Below are 19,026 nucleotides of genomic sequence, written 5' to 3' on the forward strand. Positions count from 1 at the left end.
ATATTGTCATTTAAGATTTAGAAACACCAAATAGTTTTTAACTTTGCTTTTAAAGATAAGAAAGCTGAGGTTCAGAGACTTTTACTTGACTTGACAAGGTGTCACAGTCAGCAAATAGTAATGGCAGGATTTGAATCCAAGTTTTTCTAACTTGGGATCCTGGCTATTATGTATACATTACTACCTCCTTATAGTTTTTTACTATGTGTTAATTTTAATATTTCTAAAATTTTCTTCTCTTTCTTTCTTTTTTTTAATGTCTTTCTGATAGTTGCTTCAATTAGAAATCAGGTGAAAGAGAAGTATCATGACTTTCTTTAGAACCAAAGAGTGATCACGAGAAATCTATGCTTTATATTTATGGAAACATCCTGATGAATATTTCATTCTTGAAGTGTGCAACTCTGATTACCACCTAATAGTTCCTCCTTATTTTAAAGAGAGTCCAAAACTCTAAATCTCAGTAATACCAACTAGGATGGAACTTTAAAGTAAAATAGAAGGTATCAAGACCAGAACTCCAGGCCTCAATTCCAAAGCAGGTCTAGATACTCTTTTTAAAAATGTTTATTTGTTGAGAAGAGAATCCCAAGCAGGTTCCATGCTGTCAGTGCAGAGCCCAGCACGAGGATTGAACTCATGAACTGTGAGATCATGACGTGAGCTGAAATCAAGAGTTGGACACGACCAACTGGGCCACCCAGATGCCCCTAGAAAGCCTTTTAATCTACTTAAGTTTAGAAGTGAAGCAACTATCACTTTCCTTCTTCTACTCATAACTTTAAATCTTCACATTCTTTTGAGTGTAGGGATCCAAATTTATGTAACTAACAGTTTTTCAAACTATACCTATCCAGGATCTGATATTTTCCTACTTCTTATTTAGTTTTAGACATCAGCCTATAAGCAAAGTTTTCAAATGATGTAGTTTGATAATAGTGAATTACCATTTGATAAAGCTCCAGTGTCTGACTCTACAGTAGACTATATATGGAGGCACTATCAAAGAATAAGTGGATCTGATTTCTATAGGGTCCCACAAGGAACACTATAGCTATCTAAGTCACATACTCAATTTTAGATTCAAGCTTATCCTTAGGAGAGTACTTATCTTTCATAGATCAGGTAAATAAGATCAAGGTTCCAGTGAACTGTCAAAGAAAGAGTTAAGTAGAAGAGCAGTTTTCTCTGTCAAGGAGCAAAATTAATGGTGATGTTCATTGCTTTTCAGTTATTGGAATATATCCTGGGATGATGTAAGACAATCATTAAAAACCAAAATCCACATGTGCTAAGTCTTCTATGTAGGATGGGCCATTCTAAATCAGACTCTCCAGTACTTAGCTAGCATTAGTTAACTGGTAGTACTCTGAATTCTGTTCATGTAGATTATAGGAGTTAACCTGAATATGGATGGTGATTATAGCTATAATAAGAGGTAAGAGTCCCTATGGGGAAAGTCTAAAGCAAAGGGGAAAAGCAGAGTGAATCTAGGAAAACCCTGGAGGAAACTAACATTTAATGGATGAATAGAAGAAAAGATACTAAAGAGATTGGGAAGGAACATTCATGATAGGCATATGGGAAATGGAAGATTGTGATGCTATGGATATCAAGGGTGGCATTTTAAAATAGGGGAGAGGAGTTAACAGGGTCAACAGCTATAGAGAAGTCAAGTAAAATAATGACTCACATCATGAGAATTGGTGACACAAAGTTAGAGTTATTGAGACATATGTGCAATGCTATGGGCAGTGACAAAGAGATGAAAAAGTGAATATAATATTAAAGAAAGCAGCATTTGTAAAATAAGAGATTAGAGTTAGTAGTGGATTTTGATAATGGAAAATATCTTAGAAACTGCTGACAGGCATTGCTCTGGGCTCTGAAAATAAAGCAATAAATAAAACAGATGATGTCCCTAACCTCTTGGGACTTATATTGTTGGGGAGAGGGAACAAACAGCTAAAAAAAGTTGTCAGGGCTACCTGGTAGCTCAGTTGAGCATCCAACTCTTGATTTCAACTTAGGACATTATCCAACGGTCATTAGATTGAACCCTTGTCAGGTTCCACATTGAACGTGGAGTCTGTTTTGAGATTCTCTCTTTCTCTCTCTCTTTCCCCCGCCTCTCTCCCTGATTCATGCTCCCTCTCTTCTTAAAATAAAAAAAAAATAAATAAATTGTCAGGCAATTAATAGTTTCATATAGGAAAATCAAGATAAGGAGATAAATAGGGATAGGGATACTATTTTATAAGGAGTGGACCTGGAAATTGTTTCTAATAAAGTAGCATTTTAGCAAGTTTTAAAGGATATGAGAGATCAGGTCATGTTTCCATGTGGAGGTGGTGGTATGTAGGGGAGGGTGGGAGAGTCATTCCTGGCACAAGTAGAAGAAATTGCTGAGAGGAGGATCTGCTTGTTATGTTTGAGGAACAGGAGAGAACCAATGTAGTTGAAGCAGAATGAGTGAGAACAAAGAAGTAGCCAGGTGTCAGATTGTATAATGCTTTGTCAGTTACTCTGAGACATGAAGTCATTCGTGAGATTTGAACAGAGAAGTGATAGAATATTTTCTTAAGGGATCATTCTGTCTGCTTTATGTAAAATAGTCCATGAGGGAAAGATTAAAATCAGGAGGAGCATATTTAAAGTAGCTGAATAAATGAAATCAAGTAGTAGATGATGGTGACTTGTACCAGGGTCATAGCAGTAGAGGTAATGAGAAGTAATTGGATTCTGAATATATTTGAAGCAATTTCTGACAGGATATGCTGAAGGATTGGATGTAGTATATGAGATAAAGGGTGCAGTCAAGGATAACACTAAGAAATTTTGGTCTGAGAAACTACAAATATGTAATTGCCACATATTGAGTCCAGGTGGTACATATTAAGAGCAGGTTGGCAAAAGTGGAAATCATGTTCAGTTTGAGATATAAATATCAGGTAGGTGATTTCATATATGTATCTTGATTTCAGGTCAAGAATATCTTAACCTTTAGAACGGTCAGGGTAGAAATATAAATTTGAAGGCGATCAACCTACAGCTATTTATAGCTATAGAATTAGATGAGTCCACTTAAGTAGGATTTTTGAAGATGAAAGAAAAGAATATAAAAGACTGAGCTTTAACTCTTTCCCTTTAGGGGTCTGGAAGGAGAAGAAATGTCAAAGGAGAATAAAAATTACATGGGCGATAAAGGAGGTGTCTTTGGAGTGGATTCTGAGGAAATTATTTTGAGGAGGAGAGAACAGGAAACAGTGTCAAATGATGGTAATAGATCCAGAAAAACAGAAGTTCAGAAATGACCATTGAAATTTGAGATCTGGCCATCACTGGAGTTGATAAGGGGCAAGTAACTTAGGTTGGAAGTCATGTGCAGGATCACTTGATATTTGAAACCACAGAGTCCAATTATTTTCTGCAGTATCCATCAGTCATGCATGTGTAAGTATGAAGAAGGCACATTTTAGGATTTATCCAAGATTGGTAGTTTTATGGGAAAGAAGCCTAAGAAGGCAAGAGAACTGATGGAGCTAATGAAATACTAATTTATTAACTTAATGAAATTGACAACATGAACTAGTTTGTGAAGGGAAGAAAGAAACAACTAGTTTGTAAGGCCAAGAAGGTTAATAAATTGTCATAGAGACACATAGATGCTTGTGATATCAATAAAGTCAAAGAGTAAGTGCTAGGACAGTGAGATTGCTGAAAGGATAAGTAAAGTAATTGTGGTTAGCAAGTGGGATAGTGGAGTCCAAATTTTCAAAGGTGTCATAGTTTTGAATGACAGTCAAGTCCAGGGGGTGGTCATAGACTTATGTACTGGAAGCAGAGTGAAGGTCATGGAGGTTAAAGGATGGGCAATGAATTGTGGTGCTCAGATGTGATATGTGTCATCCTGAATGAATGTGAACGTCACACAGAATTGTAGCAAGATTTGATAGTTAAATGGAGGTTATGAGTTTAGCATTAATGTGTTCAGTGAATCTCAGGATGGTAGTGGGACTTTGGAAGTCTAACTACTCCTAACATAGACTTTGAAATAAATTCTGTGTTTTTGGCTTCACAACTCCAAAAGACATTTTGTCCTAATTTTGTGCTATATCAATATGTGCTTATCTCTATTTACAAAGTTTTTTCATTCTGTAAACTCACGTCCTTTAGTTCTTCAAAAGAGTGGTAGTACCTTTCTTAGTTTTATTTTCCCACATCATTTTCTTGTTATTGTGTTCCTATGTTTGGGTGGAGTACATTCTTGTTTGAGGTAGGGTACAGCAGAGGTAAATTTTTTGAAACCATAAGTGTTTGAAACAATCTTCATTCTACATTCATACTTGATTGATAGATTTTTCTGGGTATAGAATTATCAGTGAAAAATCATCTTCCACATGTGATGGCATTGCTCCAAAATCTTTTAGTTCACACTGTGGTAGTGAGAAGGTCCAGTGCAATTCTGATTTTCCACTCCTTTGTTTGTGACTTGTCTTATTTTCTAGAAAATTTTAGGATACTCTCTTTATTCACAGTGTGCTGAGATTTAGTGAAGGTGTGTCCTGATCTTGTCCTCTTTTCATTTATGGGGTGGGGGTGAGGTAGAGAGAGAGATATGTTAAACCCTTTTAATCAGAAGCTCTGTCCTTCAGTTATGGGAAATATTACTGGAGTCATCTTTTGATACTTTTATTCCCTCTCTATATTCTATTTAAAAAAATATTTAAGTAATCTCTGCACCTAATGTGGGGCTCAAACTCACAACTCCAAGATCAGGAGTCACGTGCTCCTCTGACTGAGTCAGCCAGGTGCCCCATTTTTTTTTTTTTGCTAGAACTTTTCAGTTTCTTGGATTGATCCTATAATCTTTATATAGTTTTCTTTTTCCTTTTTCTTTCCTTTTCTTTAAGGAGGCAGTGTAGTGGTTATATAGCATTCCTTTGGAGCTATATTACCTAAGTTCTAAATCTGGCCCCACTATTGACTAGGTTTGGCCTTGGACAAGTCACCTATCCTCTCTGTCACTCATTTTCTTCTTATAAGAAATCAATAGTGTCTACCTTACAGTTACTTTTGAAGAAAAAATGAGTTAATAGATATAAAGTGCTTAGAACAGTGTCTAACACATTGTAAAAACTGTATAGAATTTGCTATTATCTACATAATGATTACTTTATCTCTTTGAATCTTTTGTCTACCTTCTGTATATGTCCCCAACTTTTATTTAATTTCCAAGATATATTTTTTTATTATTCTTCTTTTTGTTACATAGCACCCTGTAGTGGTTTTTTTAGTTTATTTATTTTGAGAGAGAGAGAGGGAGCAAGCTAGTGAGCAAGTCGGGTAGAGACAGAGAGAGAAGGAGACAGTGTATTCCAATCAGTGCAGAGCCAGCTGCTATGGGCTTGATCCTATGAACTGTGAGATCAGGACCTGAGCCACAATCAAGAGTTGGTCACTTAACTCATTGAGGCACCCAGATGTCCCTGTTCATTTTTTTCCCCTTCTGTGGATGCTAAACCTTTTTAAGGGATTAGAGGATTAAAACAATTTTTTTCATGCTTTATCTGTGTCTCTTCTTGTTTCCTTTTTCTGTTTATTCATTTTGGCCCATGTTTTACATCACCGATTTCCTCAAATATCTGGTCATCCTTGGCGCTCTACTCACATTTAAGAGTGAAATAAGAACTGTCAATTTATATTTAAGAGTGAAAGCAAAAAGTGATTTAAAAGCTATTTGTTCTTTTGTTAGTTAACTGGTGGTCTATAGAGTGATTGTACAAAGACATGGGTCTGGGAGGGTGGGGACTTCCAATTTGGATGTATTAATGCATGAGGTTTCCTCCCTCTGGGGAGGCACTGGGTCTTCAGAGATGAATTCTCTAATCTCCTGCCAAGTTGCCTGTATTTGGAGAGCCAGAAAGAGTATAGGCATCTCAATATTCAGTATGAAAATGGTCACTTAATCTTACTATTTTATTTATTTATTTATTTATTTATTTATTTATTCTTAAGGTGAGTTTTATTTTTTATTGTTATTTTTTAATCATACTCTTTTAAAAAATTTTTTAAATGTTTAAAAATAATTTTAATGTTTATTTTTGAGAGAGAGAAACAGAACTTGAACAGGGGAGGGGAAAAGAGAGACAGACACAGAATCCAAAGCAGGCTCCAGGCTCTGAGCTATGGGTACAGAACCCAATGCAGACCTTGAATTTACAAACCAACATCATGACCTGATCTGAAGTTCAGTTCATGCTTAACCAACTGAACCACCCAAGTGCCCCTAGTCTTTCTATTTTAAAAATGCTCTCAGGGCACTTGGGTGGCACAGTCAGTTAAGTGTCCAACTTTAGCTCAGGTCATGCCCTCACAGTTCGTGGGTTCGAGCCCTGCGTCAGGCTCTGAGCTGTTAGCAGGGCTAACAGATTCTGTGTCTCCCTCTCTCTCTGTCCCTTCCCCACTCATGGTCTCTTTCTCTTGGTCTCAATAATAAATAAACATGAAAAAAAAGATGTCTCTTCTATCTGCCATTTTGCTTGCTATCACTGTCTGGAGGCTTTCTTTAATTCCTCCAGAATACAAACATCTGGTCACCTACTAGGGTGAAGAAGGGCCTTTGAAATGTAACTCCTTACACAGTCTTTATATAATTCTCCTTTTTTCTGCTCTATACCTCCACAAGTCTTTTGAGGTGTCTCAAACTCCCTGAGCCTTTCCCAAGTTTCATGGAATGTATTAATTTGCTTCTCACTAGCACCTCCTTCTGTATACATTTAGACATTGTTTTCTCTCAGCTTTGTTTAGTCAATACTCCTTCATTCATTTCTCTTTCCCAAAGTATGTTGATATTTCTTATCAATTTTGTCTCCTCTCACGTTTCCTTTGTCCTTGTGGGTATATGATTTTTTATTCCTCATAGTGTTTAAGGGCACGGGTTCTAAAGCTGATCTCTCTAGGTTTAAATTTTTGTGGTGTCATGTTACCAACTGAGAAATCATACACAATTTACTTGTCTGAGGCTGGTTTTTTTTTTTCATTTATTGTTGTTGTTGTTGTTGGAAAATAAGAATAATAAAAACAGCTATATTATGGGAATGAGTACATGTAAAGTACTTAGAACAGCGTCTGGCCAAACTACCTGATTAATATATGTCAACTCTTATTATTGTCACTATTTGCAGTATTATAATATTATTATCAATATTTAGGAGCGTCAAATGGGAACAGAGATAAATATGCATTCAGTCCATCTTGTTTAGCCATTGGTTTATTTTTATTTTTATTTTTTAAGTAGGCTCCACAACTAGCATGGAGCCCAGTGCAGGACTTGAGCTCATGACCCTGAGATCAAGACTTAAGCTAAGATCAAGAGTTAGATGCTTAACTGGCAGAGGTACCCAGGCACCCTGTCCCCCACCATTAGTTTATTTTTAAAATGCAGAGGGGATTTAAAGTGAGGACTGTATTATTAATTATCCTTGAGAATATAGATGAACAAGCCAGAGGAAATGTGAATTTTCACAAATGGTATTTTTAAGAGCCTAGAACAAATAAAGTTTAAATAATTAGGTACATAAATATCTCTACTGTATTGCTCTACTTTTCTGAACTCATTGTCCACTTCCTCCTAATGATGAGTTTCTTTAGTCAAAAGGTAGCTGTAGCAGTTCTATATATCTGTTGCAGATGTGACAATGTCCAGAGGCAGACAGGGAGTTATCTCATTGGTATCATCTTCTGAGGAATGAAGAAACAAACTTTCTCTCCTGCCTCAATGGCCACAATTTACATGATTACTGTTAAACCAAATACTGGCAGTGAGAATGGGACCACAGCAATTAGTGTAGATTGATCAAGATGTTTGCCTCCGGCTGAGAATAGCCCTTGAGTCACGTAGGGCAGGAGTAGCCACATGAAGTGAATTGTGTCATTGTAAGAAAAAAGAGGGAAAAGTGGATATTTAGTTGGCAGGTATCTGTTGCAAAGAAAGTTATTCTGCAGGCCATCCTGTAGAGTCATAAATATCGAATATACCTCAAATAAAATTAAGACCTATAGTTTTGATGAGCATATTGGGAAAGAAATAGTTTATTTCCCCAATGGGTCCTTGCTTAGTAAGTACTCTGTAATGTTTTATTTCAGGCTTATTGACATTTAAGTCAAATTTCCCTTACAACTCAAACTTATCACAGTTTGCATGTAGTCAGTTTCATAATTCAAACCCAAACAAAACCAGGTAACCTTTCATAACTTAACTACTTTTTTCTTCTTTGGGAATTATGTATTAGAGAATTGAAAATTGCATAAAATATATATAACTATATTTTGTAATCAGATATGAATGTCACTTCAGTTTCTTGATTTCTACCTATGCCCAAAAAGTATCTGAGAAAAGTGAATGAGTCCTTTTCCTGGCTTCCTGTCTCCCTGAGTCTTTGGAAAATGAATTATAATTCTCCAATTTGCCTTCCACACTTTGGTGAGCTAATTATAACAACACTTTACAGTTCAGCCTGCTTAAAAATCAAACTGTGGAATTTGCGTTAAACCTACTGCCAATTAAGAGACAGCAAGATGGATTATCTCCAGATGCTCATGGGACTTCTTGAAGTTTGGAGAGTTGCATCTGTTTCTGTTATACTTCAGTATTTTTCCTTTCATTGCAGAAGCTCTTTGTGGCCCTGTTGACTTGCAGATAGGCAAATGAACCTTATGCAAACATGCTTGGTTTTTGGGATGGAAAGTTTCCAAGAAGGTATGCAGCAGAAAGTCATGGTACATTCACCTTCAGAGCCTGAAAAATATATACTGGATCTCATAAGTAAGCTTGGAATTTTGGAGAGAGACAGTGAAGTTTTATATTTTTCAGTACATTTTAGATTAGAAGAGGTAAAACATTTTTCTACTATGAGATGCTTTGTTAAGAATAAAAATAATGTCTCTAAAAAAGTCCAGTAAGGCTTTGAATATTCTTTCTTTGAGCTCTCCACTTCTCCTTCACTCAAATTTCTTAAAAAATATTTGTACAATTCTTTTTTCCCCAGTTTTTTAAGTGTCATATGCTTGTTTTAATTAAACATTCATAGCAAAAGCTTATGGCCTAATTCATAAAAATAATTCTTTTTATTGAAGCAGAATTGACACAGAATATCCTATTAGTTTCAGGTATACATCATAATGATTTGATATAGTTTTATACATTAGGAAATGATCCCCATGATAAGTGTAATTACCATGTCACCATACAAAGTTATTGCAATATTATTGGCTATATATGCTGTATATTACTTCCCCATTACTTATTTCATAACTAGAAGTTTGTACCTCTTAATTACCTTCACCTATTTCCAAGTTTACTGAAAATACTCATATATTTTTTCCAGTTTTATTGAGAAATAGTTAACATATGCCACTGTATATGTTTATGGCATATAGCATGATGGTTTGATTTACATATATTAAATGATGTGCAATGATTACCACATCATTAGGTTTAGCTAATATCCATCATCTCATATAGGTACAGTAAAAAGAAAAAAAAATCTCCATTTTTTAAAATGTTTGTTTATTTTGAGAGACAGAAACAGAGACAGAGACAGAGACAATCCCAAGCAGGCTCGGTCTTGTCGGCATGGAACTTGATGTGGGGCTCAAATTCACAAACCATGAGATCATGACCTGGGTGAAAAAATTTTCTTGTGATGAGAACACTTAGGATTAATTCTATTAACAACTTTCCTATATACGTACACCAGTGTTAACTATAATCCTTGGGGTGCCTGAGTGGCTCAGTTGGTTAAGCATTTGTTTTTAGCTCAAGGTCATGATCTCACAGTTCATGAGTTCGAGCCCCAGGTTGGCCTCTGTGCTGACAGCTTGGAGCATGGAGTCTATTTCAGATTCTGTGTCATGCACTCTCTCTCTCTGCCCCTCCACCAATCATTCTGTCTCTCTCTTTCTCTGTCTCTTTCTCTGTCTCTCTCTCTCAAAGATGAATAAACATTAAAAAAAACTATACTCCTCATGTTGCATATTATGTCCCTAGTGTTTATTTATCTTATAACTGGAAGTTTGTACTTTTTAACTGTCTGTAATTCCTCCTTTCCTAGCTTTCACCTCTGGTAACCACAAATCTGATCTCTTTTTCAAGGAATCTGAGTGTTTTTGTTTTGTTTTCTTTTAGATTGCACGTACAATGAGATCACACAGTGTCTTTTACTGTTTGACTTATTTCACTTAGCACAATGCCTTAAAGGTCCATCCATGTTGTCACAAATGGTAGACATTCTTCATTTTGTATTGCTAACTAATCTTCCATTGTGTATGTATACCACAAACTCCTTTATCTATTACTTCATTGATGGACTCTCGGATAGTTACAATGTTTTGGCTGCTATGAACACCAGGGTACAGATATCTTTTCAAGTTAGCGTTTTTGTTTCCTTTGGATATATTCTCAGAAGTAGAATTGCTGGATCATCTGTTAGTTCTATTTTTAATTTTGGGAGGGTTGTCCATACTGTTTTCCATAGTGGCTGTGCTGACTTAGAGATCCCACCAACACTACAGGAGTGTTTCCTTTGTACCACATCCTTGCCAGCATTTCTTATCTGTTTTCTTTTTTGCTGACGGCCATTAGAAGCACATAACCGGAAATTCATAACCTGCAGAGAGATTATTCTTTGGCACAGATACTTCATTAACTTTAAAGATTAATCTGATATTTTTAAGGGTTTGGTTAATCCACCAATAAAATCAGTTCTATGATTATCAATCATAGTTGAGGCTGCCATTTTAGATGGATTTGGAGTTAGAGAAATGAGGGATCATTGAGCAATCAGCAGAACACAGCTGTTTCTACAACCAAAAGAAGTGAATCAACCACATATATATATTCCTTCATGTAGATATGACATTCGTTAATACTGTATCAAGCCCCTAAGCCATCAGAAAACAGTCTATTCAGTCTACCTTAAAAACAATGCACATATGACCCCATTAATGTAAAGTTTATTGACTAAAACTTTGAACTTATCCAGCTGCTTATAGGAAATTATAGTTCTCCCCTGGTGAAGTGGATCCCTTGAGATTATGATAGATTTATTTTATTAGCTGTATGTCCAGGACTTCTTAGTACAAAAAAACTAAGCCTATCATAATTTTTCATTTAGTTCTCTGCACTGGAGAGCTGTATGCATGTATACAGTCGTGTATTAATCAGTGCACATTTACTGCTGTATGTCTAGTGCAGTGTTAAGTGTGACTCATGGTAGGGAAGACTTAGAACACATGGTCCCTATCCCTAATTCCCAGTTAGGCCTCTGAGAGAAGTATAGTATCTGGAATGAAATCAATAGTTTCATTCTACTAGATGGTATATGTAGTATATATCTATATATGGAGTAATATGTTCATTTCTGATTGTCATACTAAGATTCATCCAGATTCTAGAACTGTGTATGTAGAACAAGGCCTGAAAAGGTAAGAGTTGTCATTGGTATGCGTGGAGGAATGATAGTACCTGTTTTGCATGATGGAGAATACAACTGGCACCAAAAGTAGGTAGAAGTTACTTAGAGGAAGAATTCATCTTACTTTAAGAACGTTTCCTTTCTTACTGCATCTGTCTTGTGGAGGGTTGAGTTAATCGTGCTCGTTGGTTGCTAGCACACTGATATCATCGCTATTTGCAAGGCCCATACTTGTTTGTTTGTTTGTACTTCCCGTGTCTCATTCCCTCAGGCAATTGTTCTCTTCTCTTAATGTTTAAGTCTTTTACAAAATGTGTTTTGTTGTTTTGTGCGTGTGCATTTTCAGTTTATATCAATGGTTTTGTCCTATAGAGCTCATTCTGTTTATTCTCCTTTTTCACCTGAGATGTTTATTTAGTTTGCTACATGGGTATCTATTTTGTCATTTCTAAATGCTGCATAATCTCCATAATGTGCATCTCCCACATTTTACCTTATCAGACACCCCAGCTATGATCTCTTTGCTAATTGTCCATCTCTTTGCTACCATAAACAACATGGCAGTGAATAGCCTTGGACATGTATCCTATTGTACTTTTGGGAGAGGGTATATTCTGGATTACACAGTGTATGTGCACTTAGTTTGATGAAGGGTTCCATACTGCTCTCTAGAATGACTCCTTCCACCAACACAGCATGAGAGATCCTGGGTCCCAGGGGTCAGCAGTCTATAAAGGGCCATGTTGTAATTATTTTAGATTTTGTGATCACATAGAGTTTTTGTAATATATTCTTCTTGTTCCTTTTTTTTGGTTACCCATCAAAAATGTAAAAAAGAAAAACATTTTGGTGGGCTGTTCAAAATTGGACAAAGATTTCATTCATCCCTTGGGCCATCCTGAGGCCTGACGTAGCCTCATATCCCTGCCAACATGTGGCAGATTATTCACTACTATAACTTTGGTCAGTGTAATGGATGTAAAGTGAGAACTCACTGTCTTAAGTTCCATTTCTCTTCAATTATTTGTTGTTACTTAAGTTTCTTCATCAGTAAGTGTCCTATCACACTAATTTGTTCAGTTTTCTTTTTTTTTAGAAAAATGAAAGCTGATTTTTATTTTATCTTCAACAGCCATTCTTTAAACATGAACATGCATACGTAATATTCTACGCACACATCACAGTTTTTAACGTTAGTTAATAAAGGTTAAACACACAGCATACATCCTTACAAAAAAGGTCAAAATGCAAACTTAAAACTTTAACCAAAGTCTTACTAATTTAAAAAAAAAGTTTGTGTTGGGTAACATTTGTACAACACAGTTAATTTAAACATTTTCATTTTGGCTGCACAGGAAAAAAGCAGGCAGTAGAAAATAAAGTCGTTGAGGGTTTTTAAATAGCAGAATAGGCAGTTCTGCCATGCAGGAGAAGCAATATTAAATATTAGTTTTCAAAAAAATTCCACATTTAAAAATATTTAGTTCAAGTCATAGAATTTTCTTCTCAGTAGAGACCCCAATGCGAGGCGGAATTAGCTGCTTTAGATGGCCCGTTCGAAAGGACAGCGTCCCTTCGGAGTAGAACTTTACTGGCTTTGGCCCAGAAAAGAAGTCTTGAGAAGGAGAACGTGATTAAAAAAGAGGGGAGAGGAGCGGAGGAAAGAAAGGAGAAGCAGGAGCAAGGAGATCGTAACTGCCGTCACTGCAGACCGCGCTCGGCCGCAGGACGCCGTCTCCGCCGCAGCAGGCGCCCGCGGCCGCTGCTGCAGCGTGGATCTGATCTGCTTGGAGGTAGTCTCATCGTTCAAATGCTTCCTTGTGTAGCTGAGAGCATTTAGAGGACCTTCTACACTATTGGGAGGTTGCTCCTTAAGAACTTTGATACAACCTTTCATATCAATTTTTGAAGTTTTGGCAAATGCTCCCTCTGGATGTACGTGGTCATAGAATATTATGACACCCACCATTACCCTCAAGCAGAACGATACCGTCTCTTCATTTGTAAATCCGCTTCTGTATTCCGGTGTTTCGAGCAGGACTCTGCATCCACTGGCCATGGTGCTTAGACCATCTGTGGTGTTTTCTATTGGTAAATTTTTATTCTCTGAGACAAATTTTGTTGTGGCGTCACTTAAGGTTTTCAGCATCGGGGTTGCCTCAGCATAAAACAAAGACATTCGATTTGCCAACTCATTATTTACTTCATTTTCTCCTGCCGGGACGTTATTAATCTTCATACGGCTCAGTGTTCTTCTGTAATAGCTGAAATCCTTCTGTATGGCGGGATTTGTCATCTTGAGTTCGTCGAACCGGAGCGTGAAGTGAAGAATCTCGGCAAACTGTTTGGCGAGAGTCTGCCCTCGCTCTAGATGCTGCGAGGGGGAGTACGGGGTACTGGTCAAGGCTCCCAGAAGACCTGTTAGTGCTGCTTCTAACCTCTGAGAAAATTCGTAAAATTTCTTTAATTTGCCTACTAGTGGTACAACCGCACCCCAAGCCTTCTCCTGCAACTTCTCATCTGCTGGATGCTGGATCGCCTCTCGTATTTCATGGCCAGCTCCTCTATATGACTGCAAATCTTCCAAGATACCTTCTGCATCTTTTAATACTACATTCACCTGATTATCAATTTCCTTCTCAGACTCGGTCGGCTGGACATTTTCACAATCAAGGAAAAAATTTGGCCCCCGCTCAAGGTCTGTGCATGTCAAAACTTTAAGAAGATTCCCCATGTTAAGGTACATTCAAAGTCCAAGACAAAATGTGCTGCACTGTGGTCTATGCCCCTGGTTAGCACCTTAATGAGATTACCCATGGCAGCAAACCTTCAGCCAGTGCTGGTGATTCTGTTCTTGTCCTTCTATCCTCCGCTCCAGCCCTGGGCTCTCTCCGCCCCGCTCCTCCGCCCTCCTGGAGCCGCGGCGGCGGCCCCTCGGCGGCGCTAGAGGGAGCCCCGGGCCCAGAGCGGGGCAGCGGCGGGGTGCCTGACAGGAAGCCCCTCAGCACCTGCCCCTGTAGCGGAGCCGCGACGAGCCCAATTTGTTCACTTTTCTATTATGATTTCTAGAGTCTTCTTATTGATATTTAGGAGTGTCTCATATGCTGGATATTAATTCATTTTCAGTTTTAGCCCCTTTATCTTCTTTTATCTTTTAAAAATTTATTTATTTATTTATTTAAAGAGAAAGAGAGAGAGCACTTGTGAATGGGGCAGAGGGACAGAGGGAGAGAACATGAGTGGGGCAGAGGGGCAAAAGGAGACAGAGAATCCTAAGCAGGCTCCATGCTCAGTGCAGAGCCTAATGTGGGACTTGATCTCAAAACAGTGAGTTCATGACTTTAGCCAAAATTAAGAGTTGGACACTTAAGTGCCTGAGCCACCCAGGCACTCATAGGCACTTTACCTTTTCCTAATCAATTATCTGTTTATTAATGCTATACATAGTGTCTTTAATTGGTCAGAATTACTTAATTTTCAAGTATTTTAAGAACTTTGTAGGGGTGCCTAGGTGGCCCAGGCAGTTGAGCATCATGACTTCTCAGGTCATGATCTTGTGGTTTATGGGTTTGAGGCCTGCATTGGATTCTGTGCTGATAGATCAGAGCCTAAAGCCTGATTTGGATTCTCTGTCTCTCTGTCTCTCTGCCCCTCTTCCACTCATTCTCTCTCTGTCTCTGTCTCTCTCACTCTGTGTCTCTATCTCTCTCTCAAATAAATAAACATTATAAATTAAAAACAAAGAACTTTGTAATCATCTGAAGTATAAATAAATGAAATGAGCCACCCCATAGATATTTTCCAAGTGCTGAAGTGTTTCTAACGAGGCTGAATGGCCATTTGGCATCAATGTTCCATTGTAGTGTTTCAAATATTGTGTGGGTATGTGAGCTAGACCATTTAGATCTCCCTCAACCCTGAGATTATTTGTTACACATGAAGCAGTTTGAGAGAAATATTTGCAATTCATAGGATTTAGGTAGCAGAAGGGATATCAGTGATTCGTGTAATCCAGACTTTTCACTTTTTAAGGCAAGAAACAGAGGACAGAGCAGCACTTGCTCAAATTTCCCACAGCTAGTTGGTGGCAGATGCTGGACCAGAATTTCATGCTTTGGGGTCAATTTTACTTTCCATTACCTCCAGACAAATTCTAAAGTGAGTGGCTCAGTAGTAAACACTGTAGGTGGTTCCAGTGGTAGATAGATGTCATTGAGGTAGAAAAGATATACAGAAAGGGGAATCTGTTTTCCTAGGATTGACTGGTCCATGGTAAATGATAATGTTACTTTTATAACTATTCATAATCTATTACGGTGTCATTTACTAAAATTATTAGAAAGTCATTATCCACATATGTTTTCTTCCTCTAAATTATTGTATCTTTCCCATGTATCCCCCTCTAATGTACTATCTTTTCCCTCTAATGCCTGGTACTAAAGACCACTGTGCCTTTCCAGCTGAGCTATGACTCTGTAATGAACTGAAATATAGAATCCTTAACATCAGGCATTCAAGAGAACTACTAGCCTGGTGTCCAGTGTAACAAGGTGATGATAAAGACCACCAAACGCCGAATACAAGCGAGGCAAGATTTTATTTACAGCCGGGCCAAACCTGATCTCCCTCGTGTTAAGGAGCAGAGAATGGCCCCAAACAAAGGTAGCAGTGAGCTTATATGGACTTTAGCAATGCATAAAACATCATCATTCAGTTAACTAGTTAAAGTTTTCAGCATTTCAGGACACGCGGTCACATTTTTATAAATAGACAGTAGTTCTGGCAGGACCCTATCAGGTTTAAAGTTCTTTGTCTTAAGAGGGTCTTGAAATGACCAATTACAGTTAGGCACTCCAGGTTCTGTGAGATAATGGATACGTGACTTCCCACCCATATGCTTTGTCTCGTCAGCTTCAAATAGGGGGGTGGGAGTTCAATTTACGATCTAAGTTGTCTGTTTAGAAAACAGGCAAATTTACAGGCGAGGTTAGCACCTTCTGATAATTCCAACAGAGAGCCACATAGTGGTCACCATATAGTTGGTCAGAACAGTGAACAGAGAGACACATTTGCAAAGCAATTTACAGAAGCCAAAACAGCAAGTTAATAATTTTCAATTTTTTACTCAGTTTTGCTAACCTACAACATCCAGCTGCCATGACCTGATATGCATAAGTCAGAAAATCAGTGTTTGGTAACAAATTCTTTCCAGATCTGTGCCCCATTATAGACTCTAATGGATACACTTATGAGAAAACATGGAGTTGTTTCAAAGCTGATGCCACACTAGGTAAAATCAGCTTTTAGAGTGAGGTCTTATTTGATTGTCCCTGGCACTGCTAGAGTAATAGTGTCTTTACAAATAGTTTCTTCTTCTTTAGATCTCAGACATTTGGGGATTTACACTTTGGTAAACCTCAAAATAAGAAAATGAGACCCTTTTTATGAGGCGATATCAACAATGCTAATTATATCTTACACTGTTCTAAATATTTATATATGATTTTATTAGAGGTTTTTACATTGGTAGGCAATGAAAGGCAGGGGCTCAATATGCTGGGGAAATGTATTTGCAATGTTATAGGGTATCCATACCTTTGAGCAGAATCTATAGGTATATGTATATGTATGGAGTTCAGTTAAGATGTTCAGGTTTTTTCCCCCCTGATAGGAATATTCTAAGAAGTAGCTTGTTTCCTCTTCTACGAACCACAGCAAGAAATTTCTGTTTTTTTTTTCCCCCAGACCTTCTCCAAACTTGACAGCTAAATGGAAGGGTACAAAGGCCACTGTCATAATCTTTTCTCAGCTGCAATTCTTCCCTTTCATCTACTTCCCTCTGCAACCTCTCCATTATGCCTGTACAAGAGTATGTATTTGATGCAGCTTGAGTACCCCAACTGTCTGGACAAGATATTCAAGTGCTGGCAAACTTCAGAATGCCCGAGAACAGTTCTTAATGCCATGTGTCTTTATTTCTCAGCAGTGTCTGCTTTGGACTTGGGAATGGCTGTTATGCTGAAGCTATTTCTTTTGCCCTTTTTCTTTCCCCACATAGAGTACTGTTCTGGGATTGAATAGCTTTCCTCTCCACTCCTCCCCCTAGAGCTACACCTGCTTCAATTATACTTTCTCTTTGCCATGTAGCCTGAGGACACAATTTAAACACCCTGCTTATTTCTCTGCAAGTCAAAACGTCTTCCCTGCCTGACTGGAGAGGAAATGAGAAAAGGGAGGGGAGGAAAAAGAGTAGGTCTGTCTTCATTTTACCTTCCTTAGGCAGCAAATGGCCTATTTGATAAGTCCTATCTAGGAAGAAATGCAGATGTGCACACTGGCATCTCTCTACAATGGGTGAACAATTCTAACTCAGTTTCATTTCTGTTCCAGAAGCTTTAAAAGCTGATGAGTAACCAGCAGTGTCTGCAATATGGTGATGTCCCACTCCCTTTCCTGCATACAAGAAAATGGACCCTTTAGGGTGACTCAAATCACTTCCACCAGAGTCATGGTTGGTCTGAAGCATCTTATTTTCCTCTCCTCCAGGGGAGGGAGCACCAACTTTCCATAGCACTCATTCTCTCTTTTCAGTTTGTAACCCTCAGCTCTAGCTCATCATAAGGGTAGGTGAAGCCTAGATAAATATTGAGATGATGACCAGGGCTACCGTAAACAAATGATTCAAGAAAGGCAGAATAGGGTACCAAAACATAATATAATCACTTGCTGGTCCTATAGTGAATCAAGATAAGATGCTAATTAGGTGAATTAATAAAATTTTAGCTGTGCAAACAGGACTCCTGCAGGTTGTCTCTCAGGGTACTTTTCCTGTAACCTTGGGAAAAATGAAGGATGAGAAGATTTATTGAAGCACAGTGTGCGTGATGACTAGGTGTCTTGAATAAAACGGAGGTGATCCCTATCACTTGTGGGGAGATATGATATTAGTATAATAAACTTCCAAAAGTATGGTCTTTTCCAGACTCCCCTAGTAAGAATAAATGCTATTGTTCTGGGAGTTCATGATGATTTTCTTATCAGCATTCAAGCCCCGGGTAGAAAGCCTATGTCTCACTACCGGACTTCTTCTTACCATGAGAACTCCTGTGTACTCCATACTGACATTGTTTTGGACACTTGTTCATGGGTATGACAACAGTTCTTTCCATTTGGGAGAAGATAAAAGAGTATCCAGTGTATTAGTGATTGCCCATCAGGTGAATTAATCTAGCTCCCAGTATTACAAGTCTTTCATCACCTATCGGTCTCCCTCTCCCAAAATATTTTTTTAATGTCTGTGATTTTGCTGAAGAGATAAATGGTATGAGGAGCCATTGTTGTAAGGTTTCTTTTCATGGTGACATTCAACAGAATCCTGGACAACCAAGAAAGGCCCACTGAATCTTGCTCTATTGCCTTTCTTTATGAGGGTAGTATAATTCCAGGGTTAGGATTTGTCAGTGGTGAAACCTGGGGTATCAGCTTTTCATTGAATATTTCATGGTAAGAATCATAGAGGTGGTGATCTTCTTCCCTTTTGTGAAATTAA

The 19,026-nt window shown here is 37.9% G+C and overlaps 1 pseudogene; it reads right to left on the reverse strand.

Moving 5' to 3' along the window:
* Positions 1–13,065: 13,065 nt before the first annotated feature.
* On the reverse strand, positions 13,066–14,338 carry LOC115283463 (annotated as a pseudogene).
* Between the last annotated feature and the right edge of the window lie 4,688 nt (positions 14,339–19,026).

This window comes from Suricata suricatta, chromosome X (assembly GCF_006229205.1).
Source record: "Suricata suricatta isolate VVHF042 chromosome X, meerkat_22Aug2017_6uvM2_HiC, whole genome shotgun sequence".
In the NCBI taxonomy this organism is placed as follows: Eukaryota; Metazoa; Chordata; class Mammalia; order Carnivora; family Herpestidae; genus Suricata; species Suricata suricatta.